General features: G+C 35.6%; 1 protein-coding gene across 3 annotated transcripts in view; it reads right to left on the bottom strand.

Annotated features, from left to right (window-relative positions):
* The window catches only part of LOC131435126 (mitoferrin), a 49,168-nt gene that overhangs the window by 3,343 nt on the left and 21,282 nt on the right, over positions 1 to 24,543 (bottom strand). Inside the window, exon 1 of one of the 3 annotated variants that reach the window (XM_058602679.1) lies at positions 5,347 to 5,466. The exons of the other annotated variants lie outside the window; for them this stretch is intronic. The gene's annotated coding sequence lies outside the window, so the exon portion shown is untranslated. Of the gene's footprint in view, positions 1 to 5,346; positions 5,467 to 24,543 lie in introns of those variants that run through there. 3 annotated transcript variants of the gene reach the window in all.

Below are 24,543 nucleotides of genomic sequence, written 5' to 3'. Positions count from 1 at the left end.
GTCCAACACTGAACAAATTGACTTGAAAATTTTAAATTTTTCAGTGTCGTCGAAAACTAGCGAGAGAGTATTCTGTGATATTTCCCCATCAGTTGAGTTTTTTTAAAATACTTGGATGATAATGACACTCAGCTTAGTTTAATTCTCGACAAACTTTTTGTTGTTTTCGACTGATTTTTTGTTGAAAACTGAACTAAACTAAATGTCATCATCATCCAAGAATACAAAAAAAAACTTAATTTGTGGGGAGATATCACAGAATACTCTATCGCTAGTTACCAGATATTTGTGAAAAATATCAGTAATGGACGAGAAAATTTCTTAGTTAGAAACTCTCTTGTTTTTCCTAAAAATACCTGTCTTACATTACATGGATGGTTATAAGAAAGCATAATAACCTACCTTTTCAATTCAATGAATTCGAATATGGTGTTATTCTTTACACGCAGAGAAATTGAGCTTGTTTAAAATAACAAAACAGTCAGTAGATTTTAAAATATGATTTCTGCTGATTTCAAGCTAGAATATGATTGTTTTGAATCAATTTCTCCCTTCTACATCAACAATTATATCTATTTGAGTTGAAGACAAATTCTCATCCTGGTTAACGAAAAACTGGTTTGTCTCGGCTGATTTTATGGTTTAAATAAATTAACCCTTTATTATAGGTCAACAAAAGTCGAGTTGATTTTATTGGCAATGTATTTGTTGATTCAATCGTGTTTTACATTTTTATCATGAAAAATATTAATTCATTTTATCTATGAACTTATTTGTGTAATGACAACTTTATAAGGACGGGTATAGCGCCTTTCACGTAGCCCACCTGGGTTCGATTCCCAACCCCGCACATAGGGTCAGAAAGTTTTTCTGGTCCGAAGAGTCGAATAACCCTAAGGTTAAAACCTCTATAATTAAATAAAATAATGACAAAGTTTATTGTTTGAATTAACCGTATCAGTTTTGTTTCTTATAAACCAAAGATTTTTTCTTCACGGATAATCAAAAAAGTTTGTACGTGTTTCAGAAGGAAAATTCAAGCGTTTCTTTCGTTTCCTTGGTATCTTTTAACAGTTCAAGTGTATGTATGGATAATTCAAAATATTACTAAACTTGCATTACATTACATAACACTTTTTTTACAGAAAATATTTGATGCAGGAATTCTATCTTGACCAGATTAATGGAGCACCGAATCATCGATTGTGGCATGTGAAAAATTTGATCGTCCCACGACAAAAGTGCCCAACTTAAAAAATTGAAAGTAATTAACAATTTAAATTTGGATAAAAATCGAAATAAAATTAGTTTAAAAAATTACCTTGAAAATTAGTTTGAAAGAAATCTCTTTTTAAGAATAATGACAAACAAAAATGAATGATTTTAACAAACAAAAGCGTATGTTGAAATACTAATTATTTTAGGTTTGAATCTTACCGTTCATTTCAACTGCAAAGTTTATAAATTCAAAGAAATAAAAATATTATCATTATCTAAAGCTAGTTCATTTTAAACTTATTTTGAAAGTTAAATTTACCGTTTGTCAAGAAATTTCAAAATCAAAATATTTCTTGAAACAAACTAATGCACTGAGAAAAATCAAATATCTTATTTTGTAGCTTCAAGCAACAATATTTGCAATTTCAAATCAGATTTTCTTTTGTCACTATTTCAACAAAATAAATCGTTGCTTGAAACCAAAATTTAGTTATCTTTACAATATTTTTCTCTGCGTGTACTTTAAATTTTGAAAATCGATTTTTTTCAGTGTAGGATTTCATTAGACAAAAAAATTCTTGTTCTATCGATGCTCATAAAATTAGTCAAGTTTTCAAATAAAAGTATTGACAAAATTGCTAATCGAATCCTTAACTGAAAACAAATCGATTTTAAACATTTGAAGTCAAACTACAACACTAATTTACCATTTTTGTACCATTTTTTAAGGCCAGGTTATTGTTTGAATAATATTTCGAAATTATACACTTTACCTATGTAATAAATCCTATGAAATGCAAAATTTATGTTTAATCCTTCAAATAAATCAACTATTTCGGCTTGACGTCCTGGTGCCAGGGTGGCAAGTGATTTGCCGATTTCAATTTCCCGGTTTGCGAGATTAAAATTCCCGGTTTTTAGAATAGGCCCAAAACGAATTAAATTAAATTGTGGTAATTCGTTTGCAAACACGTTTGTTCAATGAACGAAACCATCAGAAGAATTTTCATGCTCTGATTGTGATAGAATCCATAAATTTAATTATTGACAATGTCATGTCCGACAAAAAAAATTTCATCTCAAATAAAAATTTCTCTCAGGAGTGCAGGACAGTCTATTTAGTTGTTCAATATGGTGGTTATCAACATAGCACGGGATAAATTGCGTGAAATGACAAGTGTGTCAAGTCCAATCAATAATCCACGGATTGATTCTATTCGGTGAGCGCCGTTAAAGTAATAAGGATTCCATATCGTAGAGTACTACTCGAACGTTGTACGAATGAGTGAGCAATATAGAGACCAAGACATTACAAAGAAACATTCACATCGTTGAAGTACAGGAGGAAGATCAGAGGTCCAAGACCTTGCCTTGTGAGATTCCGGATGGAGCGATAAACTCTTTGAATATAGTCATTAATCTTGATTGCTAATCGGCGATTATTGAGATTACTCATAATGCCACTTGACCCAAATAGTTCTGAAGCCGCAGAACATAGCATCCTTAACAAACGTCGAGAAGGATAAGAAATTGGTAGTCGCTTGCTCGCATAGCGATCTTTTTTTTCTTAATGGAATTCTAAATGCTTAGCATCTCTCGTGGAATAACCAGACAAATTACCAAAAAGTACGAATTCTTCATGATTTCTAACCAGTTTTATTTCCAAATAGCCCAACTGGTTTATCTTCTATTGGGAAACCCTTCTACAACTGATCCGGATCTAGACGATTATTGTAACATTTGTAGTGAACGAATTACTCAAACAGACTTTGATCTACCAATAATATTCAGGATTAAAAAAGCAATAGTTAATACTCCCTGCAAACGGTGGATAAAGCCAATGTCGACAACTTTTTCAATTCTGTGAGTCCTGTTGAAATCAATATCTCAAACAAATATGAGCAAAACCAGTGGCGTCTCATCCTCATGTGCACGTCGTGCACTGCACAACCGGTCAAACTGAAGGAATTGACTGCATCCCCATCCTCATATAATTATATTTTATATTCTCTATTTATTCGATGAGAACATGTCGGATGGCACCGAAAATAAAATAATGAGCAATTTTATCCACAGCACAATATGCACAAATTCTCCCCAAACTGTTAAATAACAGCCAAAAGATGTTTTTATATCGCATTTGCCTGGCGCTCTGAACTCGAGTACTTTGCCTTGGGCACCGAAATTGCATGTATTTACACACATCTCATATACATATGTGAGAACAACTTCAGGAGAAGTTTCAGTGGCCTATGCTTTTGGCAGTTGAAAAATAATTGCTGTATCAGTTGCAACATCGAAGCGGTTTTATTATTGTTATTTCATTGTATTGAAAAACACAAGCGAATATCCATTCCTCAATCTTTAGTTTTCATTTACAACAAACTGCTATATCTGATATTATACCACAATTTTTTCATAAGACGCCACTGAGTAAAACACAAGTATTGTCTCAAAATAACATTGCTGAGACATACTATATTACATCAATCATTAATAAAGTTAAAGAAAAGCTCTGATGCTTTCTGATTGATTTAAAACTGTGTTGAGGCCCTTGGAGAATCGTTGGACGAGGCATGGAGTGTTGGCCCAATTTCCAATGAATAGTTAAACATGAAACCTGTATGGGACAATAAGTTGTTTCGACATTTTTGCTGAACTTCTCACTCAAACGCAAAATTGGACATCGCCTCCAACTTGATGCTGAAAGTTGTTACTCATATTTCAGCTAGTAATATTTTTCCTGGTTTTGCACCGTTTTTTCCCGGTCACTTTCCACCCATTCGACATTCGATATTTAAAGCAAAACACGTCTTATGACTAAAAGTAACTCTTTGGGTATAAGTAATTTCTCTATTGTTATTATTAGTGTTTCATGCAGGATTGTTTATAGGAAAAATACTCAGATGTGTGCAATATCATACTATGTCCCAAGCGTGTAATTGGCTGTTTTTGAAGACTGAATATCTGGATACGATTAAGACAACTAAAAAATTTGTAAGATCTGAAAATGGTAACTATTTATACGAAATTGAAGAACATAAACTATATACGCGTTGATTGCTTGCCAATTGCAAGAAATCGAAAGTCTTTCTGTAATGATCGAATCCATTTGATGCAAACATATCATTGAGGAGGGGCTGGTCAATGGAATGGTGACCTCGGGGCAACATCTTCCTAAATCCTGGACCAAAGTTGGCTCCATTTTATCACATTTGATTACTATTGTCGGTACTTCTGGAACCGAAAACTAGATATCGGCATAGTGACATTCGGTTCATTCAACCATAAACTAATAAGACCAACAAATTTTTTCACGATTTTCTGTGACAATTTGAGTTTTGGAAACAAAATGTTCCGGTAGTGGAACTATCAATGGTTTATTTGGTTACAGACTATCAAGAAATTCACTAGAAAATATAAAAAAGTAGCATGAAAAAAAAAATTGAAATTGACATTTTTACACTGAGCACCCTAACTTCGGAACCAGGGGTAGGATATTCGTATGGCATCTTACGATCTTTCAGATGAATCTAAGTTTGTGAAAATCGGTTCAGCCATCTTCGAGAAAAGTGAGTGACAGTATTTTCACATTTTTGGTGCATATCACCCTGTGATTCCGGAACCGAAAGAAGGATTCAAATGAAATTCAGTAATTTTGAATGTGACTATAAGACCTTTCATTTGAATCTAAGTTTGCGAAAATCGGTTCAGTCATTTCTGAGAAAAGTGAGTGAAAATATTTGTCATACAACTGTTTTTGCGTTTTGCAACAATGTCAGTTTTCCTAAAATTGTGAATTGTTTCTTAACGAATTCAACATCTGAAGATGCTACAAAATACATCTACAAGCTTCCGTTTAGGTATAAATAATCTGCCTAATTTTGTTATTAGTTCTTTACATAGCACAAGAATGACAAGATTTTCCAAAACACAGAGGTTCATATTTTAAGCAACTGATTGTCCTAGCTTGAATATTCCTCATTCACGCACTACTTGCGAGACTCCTACCCACAATCGGCAGAAGCCAATTGATTTGTTTTGTATCAATTCACAGATTGACAGCGGATATTAAAAAAAAACATAAAAAATAGGTAATCAATTTGAGCCAGAACATTCATCACTTACTTGTTATTGTTATTAGCTATCTGTGACATTCGCTGCCGCTGCTGTCCAAGCACTAATGAGCAAACTCATGGCTTGCTACATATCGCAAAAACTATCCTTCGTCTGTTTTGGTGAAATCGTTCTTTAATAGAAAAAAAACAACAATTGCCTCACACAGTGACAGAAGTTCTTATCAATCAGCCCTCCGTTGACATGTTATCTCAACAACAATACTGTTATCAGCTGGACCGCAGAAGGTACGCATTTCAACGACCGACGTAGATCGACGTTCTCGGCGATTTGTTAGCCTAGTAGCTAAACGTGACATAGTAGGTGAAACGTTGTAAAAAATTTCATGGTTTCACAAATGATGTTCGAGTTATGTCATTGAGATTCCCCAACCAGAAACAAAAGTGCTGTTAAATTAAATACGGTTCTTATCAAAGCACCGCAAGTGGTCAATCGCAAACGAACCAGAATTAAGTGGTTATTTGTGGTAAGAAAAACAAAATCAGTCAGTCTCGTGGTGGTTGTTTGTAGTCTGGTGTTCGCAGGTCATCGGAGGCCAATTGTTCCGATTACCGACCGGGACCGAAGTTGAAAGTTTCCTGAACACCAAGCGAGTCAGATTATCGAATGTGTGACTTGCTTCACGTCACCGATTGGTGCACGATAGGGTTGACCATGGTGTATCGTTTCATTCGCTATCACGTTCCGTCGAGAGGGCAGGCAGCACTGATACAGTGTTACGTTTATCTTCAATCAATGTAGGCCGTGATGTGTTTCCAAACAGTGTAATGTGCGAAAATAATGCGCAGTAATTGAAGACAGTGTGCACGCAAAAATTGTATTATCATTTTGACTAGTAATAATAATAACAATAAACGAAAATGATTGCAAATTGTGGTCTATCTGTAGTAAATAGTATTTATTGCACATGAAAAGAACACAATTGAATCGTACGTGTAAACAAAATGAATCAGCATTGAACATATTTCGATTCTGCATGCCATTTAGCTGTGGAATAGTAAACAGGGTCGACATCAATCATTTCCAGAAAAGACCTTTCTTAATACACCTAGTCTCATTAAAACATATATTAGATTCTATATTCGGCTATAACAAAATAATAGCAAATAGCTTTCAAAAGAGTCTAAGTTTTTCGAAATCTCCGACAAATTTCGGTGAAATAAAAAACCCTTACATTTGTCGGTTATGTCACATATAAAATTACAACTGCCGAACCGGAAATGTTCGCCATAACCTTTCCAAACTTGATCAGTTACCACATCGTAGTTTTTAAATTAGCCGAAGTTTATCGAAATTTGTTGAGTTATCTTCGAAATCTTTGAACGAGGAAAAATTTGCGATTTGTGGTTACGTCACTTATACCCTGATATCCCCGGAACCAGAAAACACAGCCATTTGATCTTCAAACTTGATCAATGGTCCAATAGTATCATTCAAACGAGCCTTGCGGAAATCTGTTCAGCCAACCTACGAATAAAGTGAGCGGCAAAACAATTAGTTCGGAGGGGGATGCTTCATTGTTGTTGGAGACTGTCGCATCCAACTCTTTATAAATCTGGATGTAAACAACATTATTTGTCTTATTGCATTGAAGTAAATGCACACGTTTAATGTCAAGATGCATTTGCTCTCTAAGCAAACCTTCAAGCTCTCGTATCGAAGGTCGAATTTTGCACTGCCTGAAGTAAACAAAATTGTATTCTTTCGTATCGGCGGTAGCTTTTGTTCGTTTGGTTCACTCATTTCGAGGTCGTTCTATTGTCCAATACTGTACTTGGTTTCTTTCGTCCCGAACGTAAGCGGTTTTGTTTTATCGACTGACTTGGATGAGATGTGAAAGCAAACTGAAATTTCCATACTTTGATTGTGATGGAAACCATAAATTCAATTATTGACTATATCATACCAGACAAAAAATTTTAAATTCTCATCCAATAAAATCAAATTTAAAATCATAACCATAAATTTGCCAAATTTTAGGCTTCAACGTCTGACTCATCTAAAACATAGTTTTTTTTCAATTTCTTTGTTAATCAATACAACTTACTTTACTATGGGACACCTTTTCAAAATTTATCATGCAGGTGAGTGATAAGTTTTATTAAACTAAAATTTTACTAAACGTATAAACATAATTAGCATTAGAAAACCACAAATAACTCAAAATTAAAATTTTCTAAAATGATTGATAAGTAAAGAAGGTAAAAATTTGAAACTTCATTCATTCTAGTCTGCCTAACTGACCCGTTCAATTCAGATCAGAATTCAGGTTCAGAATCCAGATCTGAAAGTTCCTCGTCTAGAATCCAGGCCAGAATGGAGATCCAGAATCCTGAAACTGGAACCGAATTTTACCGAATCGGGATCTAGATTATAGACCTGGGTTCTAGAGCTGATTTTGGAAAAAAAATTCTGGATTTGGATCGGAATTACGAAACTGAATTCTGGAACTGAAATCGAGGTTCAGACTAAGTTTCAGTTCCGAAATTCAGTTTTAACAGGTCTAGCATCGGGATCCAAAAACTGAATTCAGGAACTAGATTCTGAATATTTTTTAACTAAATTCTGGATTCGGATCTCGAACTGAATTTCTGGATCCGAAATTGAAAATTGAATCCTGAACAGGAATTCTATGACTAAAATTCAGCTGCAGATCAGAATTCTGGTCCAGTGGTCAGTGCTAGGATTCAAGTTCAGAATTCAGTGCCAAACTGGAATCCTGGAGTTCAGTTTCAAAGTTAATTTCCACAGCTCAGGTTCAGTGATCAGTCTAACAATCCAGATCTAGAATTCAATTCTAGAACTCAGTTTCAAAATTCAGTTCCCGAATTCAGGTTTAGAGCTCAGTTCTAGAATCTGGCATCGATATTGAAATTTCTTTCCGTTTCGTCTTTGGCTCATCAGTGCAGAGCAGTTCAAATTGAACTGCTCAATGCAAAACTCGGTAGTTCAAGTTTTGTATTGAGCAGTTCAATTTGAACTGTTCTGCACTGACGAGTCAAAGACAAAGCGTAAAGAAATTTCGATACGGTTATGTGCCCTAAGCACAAACGGGGTAACCCCTAAATGATCAATATTGAGTTTCAGAATTCAGTACTAGCATTCAGCTTCAAAATTCGATTTCATAATTTCTGGTCCAGAATTAAGATCAACGTCAACATCAAAGAAACTGAATCATTTATTTTACTCGGATTCACGTCATCCGGTTATGTTTCTTACATTACACACCCAAGTTTTTCTTAATAGGGTTCTAAATGCTAAGCATGTCTCGTGGAACAACCAGAAAAATGTCCCGAAGGTACGAGTTATTCATATTGTATTCTTCGCTGGTTCTAGCCAACTTTATTTCCAAATAGCCCAACTAGTTTATCTTTTATGGGAAACACTTCTACAATTGATCTGGTTCTAGCGTATGTAATGAACTAATCACTCGAACAGACTTTGATTCATAAAATCTACCAATAACATTCAGAAATAGTTAAATTAATAATTTATTTAGTTCTATATGCTTCCACTTTAGAACTAAAAGGGCTCAGAAATTGAAATCGTTTAAATCAGAGGTCCGAGAACCTTTCGAGCAAACATTGGGTAAGAGAAAATGACTGCATCAGAGACACAGCAAAATCTCACATATCATTGACCAGCAGAAGAATCAAAGAGAAATATGATTGGTAGTGAAAGTAATAAGACTAATATTTTAACTAGAGTTCCTAGAATAAGGTTGACGACAGCTGTTCGTTTGGAGACACATTTTTGACAGCATCGCTCCAAACGAGCAAATAACCTGTCAAATACAATATAAAGCTAACAAAACTGCCAACAATGTGTATTAAATGTTTCGAGTTGTTGCCACCATTACGAGTAAAGTGTCATCACTCTGGTTTTAGACACTCTAATTTGAACCACACCGACCCGGCACAGTCAGATCATAAACCAAATTCTTCTTTACCGGGAAGTTTTCTGAGATGTGTTCCATCACATCCAGAGTAGTTCAATTGGCAGCACGATTTGTGTCGGATCCGAGAAGGTTGTGAATTATGAAATATCTTTTTTTTTTGTTTTATTTAGGACCTTTTAATCAGAGCCTAAAATTGTCACGCATTCTCAATGAAAGAAACCATTCCAGCAGTCTCATTTTCAATGTTTTACTGTCTCATTTGTAAATGACCGACACTAGAACAAACGAAGAGAGACGAAGCATTCTCGTTCCTCATCGAAAAAATGAGAGAGTATAATTGCCAACGTCACTCTTTCCTCTGTGGCAAGACGAAACCAAACTAACGTCTTCAGGTCGAAACAGCAGAATTTCAATTCTCATTCTTTCATCGATGTATTGAAAATATGTGACGCTTGGCTATAAAAAGTGACTAAAATATGGCAAATCGAATTAATTACATCCCAGAACTTCTTTGAAAACCAAAACTACTACAAATTCGAGCACCAACAGTTAAAACTTATTGTGAAACATTTTTCTGTCGTTTCCAATTCTCACAGCTTTGGTTGAATAATGACGCTGCATACTATGGGATTTTCACTGAAAACTGCAAATGATTGAAAGGGCAAATGAAAGAAAAAAACACAATTTTGAAACTACTGTCCCGCTTATGTCATTGACTGAACATGGATTTCGTTCTCATAGTTTGCAAGCGAAGCTGAGAGTGACATAAATTTCTCGTTATTTTTGTCTATTTTTTAGTCAATGAAAATGACTTTTATTAGCTCTGCTTTTAACTACTTGGTCATTCGGGTCCATGAAATATCTTTTAAAATTTATGTCGACAAGTTTCGAATTCCGTTATTTTTATAATACCAGTCATGTTTTCAGTCTGCTTTTCCGTTGGGTAATGCATTAAAGCCGAGCATTGTTTTATTTATAATGCAAATTATGACTTAGGAATATGTGGCCAAAGCTGTGTATTTTAAATTGGATTGAGACAAAAATAGCTGACATTTTCATACAACACAGAAAAAAAATCTGCGCGACATATAAATCAATAGTCATATGAAACAGATATCAAATGATTTAAAATGTTGATTGAAAACCATCATCATTGTAAAACGAAATTGGAACGCTTTCGAATGAATAAGACTTGATTTTTTAAATTACCGTATTTCTAAAAACAAGAAACTGTAACGTAAGTTTATATTCAATTTCCTGTTCCAAATATGTGCATTATGTCCACATATTAACAAACAGAAATTCAGATATTGTAACATCTCGAAATAAAGTCCTTCTGGGAAAACTCTAAATGTGCGCATTCCTGTGTATTTCCATCTTAAGCGTATCATTGAGCGAGATACGGAGATAGCGCAAACTTCTGACATTCCATATTGCGTTTTAACTTCAAAAGTTTACATGTGAGACCCAACAGTTTTAATCAGATTGATCACGTTGCCATTACTAGCTGACTTACGTACTTAAAGTACGCTATGGCGCCTTCGACCTTACTACATGGAATGAGAATTCCCGAGCCTAACAAAGAAAAAGTCATTTTTTTACCGTGAAAACTTGTGTATTCTTCAGTATAAGGAGTGTATCGAAAATAGGCTATCCACATACGTTTGTATTGTACGCATGTATTTGTGATGGGTTTTTATACTCAGATAACAGCATGCTGTGCGTTTGGCTGTCAGCTTTCGTTTGTTTACTTGTTTGTGCGTTTGAAATTCTGCGTTTTCAAAATGTCGCGTATTGAAAAGGAAGTGAAAATTAAGGTTCTGGACACATGGCTAAGTGAAAAGGGTATTACTATACGAAAATTTGCGAAGCGGTTTGGGGTTCATCATGCCGGTGTTAAGACCATCATTATTAAGTTTGGGGAACACTATTCTTTGGATGAGCTAACAGGAAGAGGCAGAAAACCCGGCTCTTCCAAACCGAAACTGGACAAGAAAGTGGTACGTGATCTGGCCAAAAAAGCAGGAACAAGTGTCGGAATGATCCAGCGAATCAAGAGGCGAAATTACCTGAAGACCTACAAGAAGTAGAAAATCTCGAAACGAAGTGTAGAACAGAAGAAGCGAGCAGCAACAGGGGCCCGGAAATGGTATTCGCGTCTTTTGCAGTGTCCGGATACATGCGTTTTAATGGACGATGAGACTTATGTAAAGGAGGACTCAAAAACCCTTCCAGGTCCACAATACTTTACTGTCGTCGTTGGGAAGGATGTGAGCGATACGGACAGGTCGATTCAAGTGGAGAAATTTGGTCGAAAGGTACTGGTATGGTAAGCAATATGTTCCTGTGGTTTGAAGTCAACCATTTTTTACACTACCGGAACTATAAATGCAGAAATCTATCGATCTGAGTGTCTCCAGAAGAGATTGCTGCCTTTATATAAGAAGCATAGTATACCTCCACAGTTTTGGCTGGATTTAGCGTCGGCTCACTATGCCAAAACCACTGTCAATTGGCTTGCGGAAAAGGGTATAAATTTCGTTGGAAAAAATATCAATCCACCAAATTGCCCTCAGCTTCGACCCATCGAACGTTACTGGGCAATCGTGAAGAGGGTCTTCAGGAGGACTGGTAAGGCAGCTGGGAACATGCAGGAGTTAAACAAAATTTGGGCTCAAGCGTTCAAAGAATGCGATGCAACACTTGTCCGGAACTTGATGAAGAGCGTTCGATCAAAAGTTCGAAAATTCGTGAAGGAGTGACTTAAATTTCATCTGGTTTTCATTATGCTCAAGTTTAACCTCGTACAATAGACGATCAATTTTTAGTTTGAATAAAATATCGTTTTTTTATCATAATTTAAAAGAAAAATGTGTGGATAGCTATTTTCAATACACTCCTTAATCTCCATCTAGAAAGATACACTTGACCCATGTCCTCCAACATTTTGATGCCCTTTGAAAAAAATATTGGTCAAGCCCTTCAAAATAGGCTTCCATTTCTGCAATAACCTTAGCATTCGACGTCCTCATTTCTTTCTCTGGAGAAACCTTTTCAGGTTTGAAAATAGATAATAGTCGTTGGGGGCCAGGTCTAGAGAATACGGGGGATGGTGGACCAATTCGTACCGCAAATCATTCAATTTCACAGTTACTTTTATGCATGAATGTGCTGATGCGTCTTTTTCCATAGCCTGATGAAAACTAGAACTCACCACGAACACGATCAGCTGTTATTCAAACACTAATGGATCGATTGTCATGAAATTTGGTATTGGACCATTTAGAGGCTTGTTCTCAACAAAAAATACACGGTTCGAGACTATTCACGTCTTTTCTGTGAGAGGTCCGGGATTTTTCATTCCATGTACAAGCATCATGTTCACTGTTTAATTTTGATATTTGTAGCAATGCGTAAAAATTTTGCTCGTGCATCACGAAAATCCCTGATGCTCGCACGCAAAGTAGTCCAATCTGTTGAATGGGGCCAAAATTACTATTACTAATGGGCATACTTTTATTCGGAGAACGTTTGTCGAACGTCAAGAAGACTGAATCGGAGGAAAATCGTACGCCAGATCTCACAAAATCGTAGAGAAGAGTAGCCCGAACCCTCAATACTGCACCAAGCTGGGAATGTAAAACTGTCGACTTACAAGAATTTGATGGTCGCGCAAACAGCTGATGAGGTTAGTTTGCCGAGTACAGGTTTATGAAACCTCTATCAGGTTTTCCCAAACAGAAATACAATACGGCTACTGGAATAGGGATTTTGAGCTATCGAAATTTGCAAATAAATATCTCGTATGGCGATCGACATTTAAATCACAATTAGAATCATCAACCAAAACCTGTTTTAATCCACCTAGTGGTGTACTGATGCCTTTCTCATATCAATCATACTATCATATATAATACTGCGGTATTCTTCAAAATAATTTTCTTCGATTCTTAAAAGAATAACCGAAATCGGTTTGTTTGACCGTCTACTTATAAAAACTATCAATTGGAAAAGATTTGAGGTCGATTTAGGAAATTTTTTAAGGTTTTCCCCATTTTCAGTGATGGTATACAATTTTTAACCCACTTTACCCTATATTTACGGATTCGGAAATCGGATCCGCATGAAATTCTGGAATTACGCATGGGACCACAGGACCTTTCATTTGAACCTAAGTTTGTGAAAATCGGTCGCGCCATCTATGAGAAAAGTTAGAACACATATTTTCTTTTTTTGTACATTTTACCCCATAACTCCCCAGGGGCTGGGGTCCACTAGGAGATTGATAGTACCTATTAGCTCTCTCCGGACAGTAGATGCCGTGTGGAATCCGACGGAAAAAAACTGAACCAAGAATAGATCCACTGGGTTCCTGCTTCCATGTCGTAAAAGGCGATAATTGCAGGAGTTTCTTTTTTCTTTCAGTTATCAGATATTTTCAATGTTTTGCTTCTGATTACTCTATTTTACTAAATTATCTCTCATTCAACCTATCAATTTCCGTCTAACTTCGAAAAAAAGTTTGGAATTTGGAATGTTTTCTTCTTCCATGTTATTGATTGTCTGTCAGGATTATAAATTGAATGATAAATAAATAAATATTCTATAACTATTGCGCAAATCCGTTGATATTACAAAGTTAATAACAGAGATAATATTGAACACGTAGTAAAAAACACTTGATATTAATATTTCAAAAAATAAATTAATATTTTTCTTGGTAGCCGGCTGCCCAGATCAACCAATATAACGAATTAATAGTTTTAATAAGTAATTAAAATAAGAAAGCGGAAATAATAAAGAATAATAAATAATAAATAAAGACGCGCGTGAAATCTGTTGACCTTTATTTGGTGATTTAAAATGATTTTATAACAACTGTTTAGAATATGTCAATGCAATGAATCAACTATTTTGTCTAAATCCTATTCACTCGTTTATTTTGTATCGCGTAATTTCTTATATAAAAATAGGGAAGTTTTCATTCTTTACGCGATAGTATTGCAAATTTTTCTTCAGTTTTCTCGAATAAGAGCTGTGAATCAAGACATGCCGGGACTTCAATATAGGATATTGTTGAAACGTTCACTTGGGAAGTCAATGAGTTTAGTGTTACATCCGAGCATCTTGAAACCGGAACATACTAAGTCGCCCGCGAATAATACCAATACTGAAATTTTTACTAACAAATATCCTTCTCCCGTGACACTTGTGGAGTGCGCAGTAGTATATACGGCCTCTAGTAACAACAAGTGTTGGACTAACATCCCTTCCCATTCCTTAGACGATGTACGCTCGGGCCTGGCCGGCGCCGGTACTGATCAATGAATTCTGGGATTACCAGAAGATGTACATTGAAGGATGATTTACCAGTCCCAGGTCGGATCATCTAGAAATTCCCTGTGCAATTTCAGCTAATCCCGATCAGTAACGGAGTAGCAACCAGGGGTGGTCGCTCAAGCTCAAGCTCATTTTACCCCATAACTCCCGAACCGGAAGTCGGATCCAAATAATATTCAGGAATTTTGTATGGGACCACAAGACCTTTCATTTGAATCTAAGTTTATGAAAATCGGTTCAGCCATCTACGAGAAAAGTTAGTGCAAAAAAACGTTACATACACACATACGCACATACGCGCACACACACACAGACATTTTGCGGACTCGACGAACTGAGTCGAATGGTATATGACACTCGGCCCCCCGGGCCTCGCTTCAAAAGTCGGCTTTCCTGCTCAAGAACTTGAACCCTCCAAAGATGACAGAGCTATTGCCAACGAGATGCAGTTCCCATGGTGAGGAAAGTTGTTAGGGAGATAGTACAAAACTTGATGGAAGGAGTCCGGTTATTCACATGTGCTAAGGAAAAAGCATGAGAGAATATTTTTTTACACTATATAAAAATTGAACTTGGAATATAGACATGATTTGAGTTTTCAACAGGAAATTGTATCTGTTTATACTCATTCTTATTGGATCAATCTTTGAACGTAACATCCTTCAAGATTTCAAATGCCTACTTTGATTTTCATTCTTATAAATCTCACAAGAATTTAATGATTCACTGCTCACATCGTATTTGCATCTAATAGGTTGGCTTGATCAATGAATACTTGGCCAATTGTCTGTTTTTTGCCACTGATAACCCTCAACCGTCAAAGATATTTGAAATTTACTTGGCCATATTTGTCGCTTTTCTCATATCTCCAGAGTAGCTCAATTAGCAGAGCAATGGAATTAAATTGAAGATATTCTGGGATATATACTTTTGTGTACAGTGATCGATAAATAATTCAGCAATCATAATTAAAGGTCGTGGATATTTCGTTAAATTTAAATAATTAGCACCACTACCTACCACATAGTTCATTAGTCATCATCTAGTCAGGCAAAAGCTGAAATTAAACAGAGTATTTAAATATAAGAGCAAACAACAAATCCCGAATGAAATGATATTCTTTCGCGATGATGATATCATGCACTCTTCAGATCATACTTATCACATGGTCGTAGAAAGTATAGCATACCGATTGCACCCATTGACTAGCGCTGTTTGCTCTTAGAAATATGTACAGTATTTAATTTACTTTGCACACGTGCTATCGAAAAAACACTGTCGCAACTGTACAAAGAAACTGAATGTGAAGTATTTAAATACTACACAATCAAGTCAGAATGATTAGATCTGACCAGGATCGAAAGTTCAAGCATTGTTCTTTTATTTACTGATTTAGATACTTGCATCAATATTTTAGAGTGGAAAATTACCGATGAAAGTTTGATTTCCACACAGCCCGTACCAGTTCGTATTGCAAACGTTGCAACTCAGACTAATTAGTCATGTCTGCAAGTCACGTTCTACGATAGCTCGCGAGTGTGCGATAAAAGCACTAAGTATCGAGATACTATCTTTCAATTTTGCGTATAAATAATACAAAGTGTTTTGCAAATATAAAAAAAGATTCATAAAAATTATTTTTGATTATTCAATGCAAAATAATGTTGGTTCACCAAAACGTTGTTACGGACATTCTACAGCATGAAGCTTCAGAAAAAAACCACTACAACTAATGGAGCACTGTTACATGGTAATCGGTACTATAACATATTACACAACCGGCAAATAACCGGTCTGTTTTTTTTCTCTCTCTCAATGAGTGAGTTTGCAAGAATCGCACGTATTAATCAATTGGACTACGGTTGTCACATACACTTGAATGTAGTCTGTTTTTATCACACCATCACTTCATGCTACCGGGCTGTTACAGGTTTTCTGTAGAAACGGTGAAGATCTTTCGATCGATCCTCGATTTGAGATGCTTTCGTTGGGTCATGGATATTGAATCCTATGTTGAATCAACTCACCGAAGCTATTAAATTTAGACAGTAGTTCGATATGACGAACGTGACGTCGTATCGCGGATAAACGGCACGTGTTTGCTTTCGTTTCGCAGCGATGATGATGTTCTAAATATTTTTCTTTCCATGTTTACTATGTCATACTCCGCTGGCTTATTTTGTCCGTAATACTTGAGGCATGACCGAAAAGTCGCACTTAAAGTTCGTAGCAAAACAATGACAACTTTTATGGAGAAAAATGCGCTGTATGCTTTTTAGTCTCCAGGTCTATATGGAAATGACGCGTCGTCGAGAGTTCCGACTATTTCGGGGAAACTGTTTGTTCGCACCTTGTTGAAATCATGTCTGTGTATGTTTAATCGTTTTTCACAGTTCACCTAAACCTAGGGCTTCGTCAAATCCGAACGAGCGGTAGCTAAGTAGATTAGGAAACACCGTTTTTTTGGCGCGCCGAAAGAAATTGCATGAGTTATTCGTTGAAATAGCGACATTGAGCTTGAGCTTGAGCGACCGCCCCAGGATGCTGCTCCGTTACTGATCGGAATTAGCTGAAATTGTACAGATAATTTTTATATGATCAGACCTGTGACTGACAAATTATCCTTCAATGTACGTCAACAAATAAAAAATAAATTTATCTAAATGAAAATTTATTATTTATTTCCACTATACTATTTCTATTTACCACTAAAAATGGTTATTTGGTTATATTGATTGACCTGGGCAACCGGCTACCGTGAAAAAATATTAATTAATTTACTTCAAATCTCCAGTACGATTCGTAACCTCTCCTATCAGCAGTTAGGTGATGTAACAAACAAGTATTAAACATAAACTGCTGACGCACTGATGAGCTGAATGCGAAACGTAAAAATTAAACAAGTATTTTTCTACTATTTATTCAATATACCATCTTCTATCATTCAATAATGAAATAATTTTAATATTTGATACAAAATAGATTGAGCTGTGTTTAAAACCTGACCACATTTCTACGTGTTTTTTTCCTTAGTTTCTTATTTTCACCCCTATACAGAAAATAAAGATGTGTTCCACATCAAAACGCAATAATTCATCTTTCCTCCTAAGCCAAGAGGTTCTTTTCTTAAACCAAACAATAATCACATTATCAAATTGAATGGCTTGGAATTGACATGGTCTGATCAAGCTAAATACTTAGGTTTAACGTATGACAAAAAACTCACTTTCAATGATCACATTGAAGGAATCCAGGCAAAGTGTAATAAATATATTAATTGTTTATATCCTCTTATAAACAGAAATTCTAAGCTCTGTCTAAAAACCAAATTGTTAATTTGTAAACAAATTTTCATACCAGCCATGCTTTATGCAGTACCAATTTGGTCAAGTTGTTGTTCCACCAGGAAGAAAACGCTTCAAAGGATTCAGAATAAAATTCTGAAAATGATTTTGAAGCGTCCTCCCTGGTTTAGTACAAATGAGTTACACAGACTCACAAATATAGAACCATTAGATGTAATGACACATAATATTATAAGCAAATTCCGACAAAAATCGATGCAATCTTCAATTGAATCGATTCGCTCTCTGTATTAGTTAGTAAGTTAGTATATAAGTTCCTTTTCCCCATTACACAAGACAAGTAGGTTTAGAATTTTCCCTACACAAAAATCTCAGAATTGCGGAAGCAAATGATGTCCCCATGGTAATAACCAAATCATGTATATAATAGGGCTGAAAAGTCACCACTTGTGGCTGAACACCCAATTTAAATCTTAATAATTTAATTTTAACTCATATTCCAATAAATAGTTATTTAATAAAATAATAGGCACCCAGATGCCTTGCTTTTGTATCATTCCCATAGATTTGATTCGTACAGGAACTGCGTTTGACTCGTATCTTCATCAAGTAATGCCTCCAACTTTTTTTATTCGATTTTTTTTTTGGTTATCCAGAGCGAAGCATGCCTTCAACGCTGAAATCTCCATTTTGGAAAGGTCCATTCCCTACAGGATGATATCAGTTGGAGCATTATCACCATAAACACTAAAACTTTCCGACAATGCTACTTAAGTTAACACAAAATTGTTCATTATTAACATGATGAAAAACAAGGTTTGAAAAAAACTCGAAGCAATATGAACAGAATATTGATGACAGATGTTATGTTTTTGAAACGGACGGAACTAATTTGTACTCTTGAGAAAATAAAAAAAAAACTATTTGTCGAATGAAGAGAAAATTAGGTAAAATAGCCCGACCAAATATAAACCGTTAAAAATATCTAATAACTGAGGGACATAAGAAACTTCTGAAATTTTCGCCTTTACGACGTGGAAGCAGGAACCCAGTGGATCTATTACTGGTTCAGTTTTTGTCGTGAATACGACTTACTTTACTATGGGGTGCCTTTTCAAAATTTACCCTCTGAAAGAGTGATAAATTTTTGATCGTGAATATCTCTTGTTGTATCTAACGAATCAACATAATTTTTGCTACATGCCATCGGAAATATGATCACAATTTTATGATAAAATTTTCAGTTGTGTCATAATCTCAAATAGTTCAAAATTAAACTTTTCTGAAATGTTTGGTATAAACGAGTATCAAAGAGGATAATTCATAAGGCGCGTTTGCCTTTCTCGTATTTTGAAAGCTCATATCTCAGTGATCTGTGGAAGGATTTATATAATCTAACTACCATTAGAATCGAAATTTTTCAACTTAAACGTGTATAGCAAAAGCATTGAAGGATTTCAATAGTACACTATTGAAAAACCTATCTCATTTGACCCATGTCAACACCAGCCAATCAGAACGCGTTCTGAGGAAGAGAACAAAATATCTGCTGCTGTACAACAAATCGTTCGAGAAAAATGTTCCGAAAAGTGGTGAAAATCGTAGTGAGTTCCTCAATTTGGTCCTTCTGAATGCTAGAAACGAATCCCTGCAGCATATTAATAGTTTCTTTCAATAAATTATGCAAATCCGAAATGAAATAATCGACATTAAAATTCTGTATGCGTCTATTTTTATAGCCGTTAGGACCGCCCATTAGTGAAAAAGCTACAAACGAAATCACGTAAAAGAAAGCTCCTAACAAAAATTGAATCAGTTTGGATTCTATCGCCAATGCGAGCAGATGTATTTTGTGCCGTTTGCAAAGCTAGTTTCGCTTCCGACAAGAGCGATTACGTCACAGCTGCCAGTCATTTGCATTGGTGAAAAAGCAACAGTGGAGAGCATTACACAAAATCAGCCGTTCTAATGGCTCTAAAAGTTTTCTGAAGAACTATTAGGATTTGTTGTTCGCAAATCGAAAGGAAATATCCTCAGTTTAGTGCAAATCTAGAACAGTTTGGTTAGATTTTTGCACTTTCCGCTGTGTGAAATTCACAGTAATCGAGATCAAGTGAAGCCTTCTTTGTTTTTGCGAAAAATGTGGAAAAGGGGAATACTTGCATAATTCATACAATTGATCAACTAATTGATATTCGGAAGTGTTAAGGAACATGTCAGTTGTTTTCGTATTCACGACATCTAGTTATGTCTCTGACATTACCCACCCGCCTTTTTTTCACCGGATTCCACATGGCCTCTAGGCTGGTCCTATTTGGAGTAAGATAATAGGAAATGGATAGTAATCTCGTAGTGGACCGCAGCCCATAATCATCTCATTGAGTACACTTGAATCTTTTTATATTTGGAAATGACTATCTGAATCGGCCAGTATTAGTCGAAACTTGTTTTCGTTCGGCACGTCAGGAAAGACTTAGCACTTCGGTGCTTATTACAAGTGTGTTGCAAATAGCAATAACTTTACGTCTGCTTAGCGGTTCAAATTGAACTGTTTAAATTTGCAGTAAGTAGTTCAATTTGAACTGCTCTGCACTGACGAGTCTAAGACGAAACGTGAAGATAGTGATAAAAAGTTCGTTAAAGTGCTTCGATATTGTCCCTAGTTCTATATTTTTTCCATTTCTTTAAGAATACTTCTCGAATCGTTGAGCCCCAAGATTGTTTTTTTTTATTGAGAAAAACCGGAGAAATCACATAAATAGCTTTGCGTCCCAAACTATTCAAAATATTGAAAAGTTTTTCTTACATTAATAGAACAGAACAACTGGAAAGTATGTGTAAAAAACTACAAAAACAATTTTTGTGAATAAAATCGCCATTGTTTTTTTCTTAATGCAATTTCTGTTTCTTTAAAATTACAGGATTTTCTAGCTTTAATAAATAATAAATTTTCAGATTTTCCGGTTTGGTATGTTTTTGAAGGATAAAAATACTTTTCCTTCCTAATTCTACGCCTGGCTGAGGTTGTAATTGACCATTTTATGAAAGTTTTCGATCAGCATGATATACGTAGTTTAAACTGTCATAGGGCTAGAAGTTTATTTTGTTTGTTCCTCATTTCTTCAATAGAGAAGAATTCATAAATCAGTTGTTTTCGTGGATCAGGGTCATTTCGCCGAATGACATTTCGACGAAGGGGGCATTTCGCCTAATGCCACTTCGCCGAATGCCATTTCGCCGAAACGGTCATTTAGTCGAGTCCTTCAATTGTCTACATATTGTAGGAATTAATTCAAAATGAAGAGAAATGAAAGATGATGTTTGCGCCCGTTTTGTTGACCTAACATCATACTTCTGGAATATCTTACGTTTTAAATAAAGGTAAAAATCATTTTCCCGCGTTTGATCCAGAATGCCCACTCTCTTGAATAATTTGCTTTGGTGTATCTACCAGGCAAATGTTTCAGGTATTTTATGAGTTCAAATGAAAAAAATATCTAACGCGGCTTCGCCACAACATTGTTTTTCGTGTGCTGTCCGACCTCGTTACCGCTCGTTCGGACCTAACTGAACCAAAGAAACCTAGCTTTGAGTAGACCGGGCAAACGAGGCGGTTACAGGTTTGTATGCGAGAGACTGCTTCCGACTTTGGTTATGTGGCTATGCCACATTGATTCTCCAGAAGACATAAAAACAATCAAATATTTTTGATCAAAAGAGAGATCTTGAAGTTTTCTGATTAATTTTGTGATGTATTTGAAATTACCCTTTCGATGAAATGTCCCTTTCGGCGAAACGGCTTTCGACGAAACCATTTCGGTGAGATAACCCACTTTCGTTACGTCACGAGTAAGAATTTCATGAAACACAATTAAAGCGACTTCTAGACTGAAAAAACCTGTTTTAATCCACCTAGTGGTGTAATGATGCCTTTCTCATGTATAATATTCAAAAATTTTTTCTTCGATTTTTGAAAGAAACCAAGAGCTTGTTTGTGCATTAACTAGTATAACATACAGAATAAAACAGTGCTTTGATTGCGTAGGTCATCCTTAAGAAAACGAAGTGGGTTCACTATTATATGCACTTCCGGCACAACTAACATGACATACAAACTCTACTAGTACGCACTCTAAATTACGATTTAAATGTTTGTCGCATCCGAAAATATGCAGTAATTTTTGGTAGGACCATAAGACCTTTCAATTGGATCTAAGATTGGAAATAACGGTATGATTATGAAAATTTTTTTACGTTTGTTGTTTCGCCGGTTTAAGTGACGGTGTACAATATTGAACACACTTTACCCTATAACTTCGGAACCGGAAGTCGGATCCGGATGAAATTCAGGAATTCTGTATGGGACTACGAGACCTTTCATTTGAATCATGATACATACACACACACACACAGACATTGCTCAGCTCGATGAACTGAGTCGAATGGTATATGATACTTGGCTCTCCGGGCCAATTTTCACTAGTCGGTTTTTCAAGTGATTGCATAACCTTTTTATATGAGAAAGGCAAAAACGCGAAACTTTGGAAATCCGCGTAAAAAACGCGTAATTTCGGAAATTCGCCTAAAAAATAAAAAGCTTAGAAATGTTGAAACGTCGAGATCTGGTGTAATCTAAAAAGTTTTTTTTGCAATTTCGAAAATTTTCTGTCAGAGTCGATACCAGATCTAGACGTTTCATGCATTTTAAGACAAAAAAAAAGAAAATCGCGTAACTTCGGAAATCCACGATGAAAAATCGCGAATTCACGAATCGCGTGAAAACCGCGTAAAAAAACCTCACTGAATTTGGAAAAGGTTTTCGGATTTAAAAAAAAAAATTAATCAGTTGTATACATCTCGGATTGAGAAAAAAAGCCCGCATCTTTGAAATGTTCTAAGAAATGTGAAAATTATATTATTTCACAGAATTAAAATGAATTAAGTAGTGCATGTTTTGTTATGTTTATGAAAATCTTTGTATAGTAATTTTAAGGTGTTTTTCCTCATTGTTATAGAGTCAGAATTCGTAAAATGGTGCAGAAAAAATAGATTATTTTTATTTTTTGTTCAAGTGTGTACAATTCGGTTCTATTTAATCATTAAAATTTCATGAGCGTTGACAAATGTGCGCTTCGAAAAACTCGGCGCGTATGAAAAAGCCATACCGCCAGTCATACTAGATTTATTCTTTGCATTCGACTCTCTTATATATTATGAATAAACCGTGTATAATGACTCTGAGAAATTTCAGCTTTGTACCTGTAATAAAATCGTCATAAAATTCTGTTTCAATCCACCTAGTGATGTGATGATGCCTTTCTCAATATCATTATAGCATTCAAGAAAAACCTTACCATTGATTCTTGAATAAAAACAAGATGGTTTGTTCGGGCACAAAACAGTTTTGAATAATCAAATTCAAAAAAATTTATCCCGATTTCATCGTCGCTCAAACCCTGTAGGAACCCTGTAGGATTCAGATGAAATTCAATATCAGTATATAGTATATCACCTTGTAACTCTGGAACCGGAAGTTGGATCCGGATAACATTTAGATGCGTTCTATGGGAATGTTTGGCCTTTCATGTGTATCTTAAATTGTGAAAATCGATCCAGCCATTTTGGAGAAAGTCCAGTGCATATTTTTTGCACAAACATTTTGCGTTCTCGACGAGCTGAGTTGAACGGTGTATCACATGGATCAAAAATTGGTTTTCGATGCATGTGAATGCATAGCCTTTCTATACGAGAAAGGAAATAATCTGAAAGAAATGACATAATTTCGACCCCTCAAGGTAGCAAAAAATGACGAATTCTACATCAGCGTTCCATTGAAAAATTCTTCTCTAAAATCACGAAAGAGCACACATCACACAAGCAAAACACAGCCGCTTATCATTCGTTATAGAAGCAGACCACGTGCGATGTTTGGCATCATACCGGTGGATGAATACTACTAGGCTCACAACTGTGTCACTATTTGCCGCAGCGAACCGTTAATTGGGATCGTTTATTATCGTGTTCAGTGATGATAGATTAAAACTATTGACAGTAGATTAAATTTGGACTGTCCAACCCTTGACTGGTGCATGTGGATTTAAGAATTCCAATTCTAATAACAAACAAGCCCAAACCGTGTTCTTGTTTCGGAGTAATACAAGGTTTGACTGAGTTTCTCTGAGCTGATTTCACATCAATCACATTCGAAGCAAAGCGAAGCCTAGGTAGTTCAATTCGATGCAGAACATGACTCGCTGCTTCGAAAGACTTATAAGATAAAAAAATAAGATAGGAAAATATTGATCGTCAAGTCAGATGATCACAATAAAAAGGCGTAGTGAAATTTCTACTGGTAGTGCCTGATAATACATCACTGAATGAATATTCAATTCCGGCTCATACGGGAAGGTGGAGCAATAGGGAATCTATCTGACCTCTGAGTGAAGAATTCTTGATGAATATTCAATTTCAATAATTGAGGTGCGATTGCGAAGATTTTCAATTTATAAGTTACTGCACGAAACCTGAAGAGATGAAATGTAAACTGTTTATAGTTTTTTTTTATTATTTATAGTTTTCTAACAACTGGCTGCAATTCCCCCCACTTGTGGAACCATATGGAAAATAGATACTGCCGCTGAATAC

This window comes from Malaya genurostris, chromosome 3, assembly GCF_030247185.1.
Source record: "Malaya genurostris strain Urasoe2022 chromosome 3, Malgen_1.1, whole genome shotgun sequence".
Lineage (NCBI taxonomy): Eukaryota > Metazoa > Arthropoda > Insecta > Diptera > Culicidae > Malaya > Malaya genurostris.
Note: the sequence above shows the minus strand (reverse complement) of the source record. Positions and strands in the feature narration are given on the sequence as shown.